Source organism: Haemorhous mexicanus, chromosome 9 (genome assembly GCF_027477595.1).
Source record: "Haemorhous mexicanus isolate bHaeMex1 chromosome 9, bHaeMex1.pri, whole genome shotgun sequence".
In the NCBI taxonomy this organism is placed as follows: domain Eukaryota; kingdom Metazoa; phylum Chordata; class Aves; order Passeriformes; family Fringillidae; genus Haemorhous; species Haemorhous mexicanus.
Window position 1 is genome coordinate 1110060 of NC_082349.1, and position 2503 is coordinate 1112562.

General features: G+C 55.8%; 1 non-coding gene across 1 annotated transcript; it reads right to left on the reverse strand.

The window, feature by feature from the left end:
- Positions 1-998: 998 nt before the first annotated feature.
- Positions 999-1080, reverse strand: TRNAL-AAG (transfer RNA leucine (anticodon AAG)). The gene has a single exon. It is a non-coding gene; the product is annotated as a tRNA-Leu (tRNA).
- Positions 1081-2503: the final 1423 nt, after the last annotated feature.

Below are 2503 nucleotides of genomic sequence, written 5' to 3' on the forward strand. Positions count from 1 at the left end.
TTGTGTCGCCTGCTCCCCTTCCCTCCCCTGGGAGCAGCTGCCGGGCTCAGGGACAGGGTTTGGAGCAGGATCACCCCAGGTTGTGGCTGCAGCCCTAGCAGCCAGTGAAACGGGACCCCTGCTATCAGAGCAAAATTCATTTTTTGTTTGGATCCAGCAGCAAATAACTGGGACCCATGGAATGCCACAAAGCCATAGAATGATGTGGGTTGGGAAGGACCTTAAAGAACAAGATGATCCTACCCAAACCATTCCATAATTAACAAATAATTTCCTTTCATGTGCAGGGCCTGTGGAGATGATGCAATGAAAACTGCCCGGTCCCAGCCCCAGGGCTCAGTGTTAGATGTGTTCATCCTCCTCCCAAACCACAAAATTAATCTTTCCTTGCCATGACCTCCTGGTTTGAGGCCAGGCTGCTTTCGTTCACCTCTGCCCCCTCCCAGCACGTCCTGGCTGGTGCCCAGAGCAGCCCTGGCTTGGCAGAGACAGCTCCACCAGCGCTGGCAGGAGCAGCAGCAGCTCCCACCTCGGCCCTGCTCCCCTCTCCAACCCATTTTTAGGGAATTTATGCTGTGTCTCAGCCCCCCCAACAGTCACCAGTGGGGCACACGTGGGACAGCCCCACCTGAGCCCGGGGGGAAAAATCAGGGTTTTGCTGGTGGCTTTTCATAAAATGGCCGGGTTTGGATTGTGAGGGAGCTCAAAGCCCACCCAGTGCCACCCCTGCCATGGCAGGGACACCTCCACTGTCCCAGGTGCTCCAGCCCCAGTGTCCAGCCTGGCCTTGGGCACTGCCAGGGATCCAGGGGCAGCCCCAGCTGCTCTGGGCACCTGTGCCAGGAATTCCTTCCCCATTTCCCATCTCTCCCATCCCGAATGGATCCCTGCCCTGCCCTGCCCTGCCCCACGGGCAGCCCCAGCACCTGGATGACATCCTGAGATTCCCGGGGCCACTTGTGGAACTCGCCCAGGTCCCCGAGGTGCCAAAACAGAGCTGGCAGCGGTGGGATTCGAACCCACGCCCCCGAAGGGACTGGAGCCTTAATCCAGCGCCTTAGACCGCTCGGCCACACTACCCCAGCATCCTGCTCTCTGGGAATGAGGTTGGAGCCGGGATCTGCCCCTGGGCATGGTGCCTTGTCCATCCCGGCCCTTTCTTGGCTGCCTTCCCTCGCTGCACTCCCAAAGCTGCCCTTCCTAACAGTGTGGGATTGCTGCTCTGCCACCCCCTTCCCAAACCTTCCCGAACCTTCCCAAATCTTCCCAAACCTTCCCTTCCCTTCCCTTCCCAAACCTTCCCTTCCCTTCCCTTCCCTTCCCTTCCCTTCCCTTCCCTTCCCTTCCCAAACCTTCCCTTCCCTTCCCTTCCCTTCCCTTCCCTTCCCAAACCTTCCCTTCCCTTCCCTTCCCTTCCCTTCCCAAACCTTCCCTTCCCTTCCCTTCCCTTCCCTTCCCAAACCTTCCCAAACCTTCCCAAACCTTCCCTTCCCTTCCCTTCCCTTCCCTTCCCTTCCCTTCCCTTCCCTTCCCTTCCCTTCCCTTCCCTTCCCTTCCCTTCCCTTCCCTTCCCTTCCCTTCCCTTCCCTTCCCAAACCTTCCCAAACCTTCCCAAACCTTCCCAAACCTTCCCAAACCTTCCCAAACCTTCCCAAACCTTCCCAAACCTTCCCTTCCCAAACCTTCCCAAACCTTCCCAAACCTTCCCAAACCTTCCCTTCCCAAACCTTCCCTTCCCTTCCCACCATGCCACGTCCCAGCCGTGCAGAGGGACCAGGGGCTGAGGTGACAGTGCCAGTGACAGTGCCAAGCGCTGCTGCTCAGTGGCTGTGTGGCCCACAGATCCCACACTGCCACTCTGGGATCAGGGAAGGTGCCAAACCCCGCAGGAAACCTCCTGCCAAGCGCCAGGAGCCAGACCCAGGGAAGTTCTGGAGTCACGTAAATATTTTTGTTCCCCGGTTAAACACAGCCACTCTCTCCTTCCTCAGCACGGCGATAAAAGCACATCTCAACAAACAGGGCTTCAAAGGGATGTTTGCACTTGGCTCCTCTTCCAGCCTTTTTCATTCACTGGAACAGCTCCTGGCTCTAGGAACTGCAGGTGACCCCCAGCTCCCTCAGCTCCCTCTGGAAACTCGGCACCTTCTCCCAAACCCTCCCATTCCCAGACACGTTCTGATTTAGACTATAAAATAACCAGTGATAAAAAAGGAGATGTTCTCTGCAATTCCTTGCTCCATGGGATTTTTGACCCACATTGCTCCACTCCTAGGAGTCCCTAGACCCAAATCCTGGGATGGATCCCTGTCACCCTGATTTTTGAAGATTTCCCAAGCCTTCTGATATTTATATTCTTGTAGCAAACTTTCTCACACACTTTCTGTAAATAACTTATTGGTTTGCATTCTTTTATAGAAGAGAAATCTGATGGGCTGTTGGTTTGTCCAGTGTCATTGGAGAGGTGGCACTGTCACCCTCCAACCCACTGTCACTTTTGGAA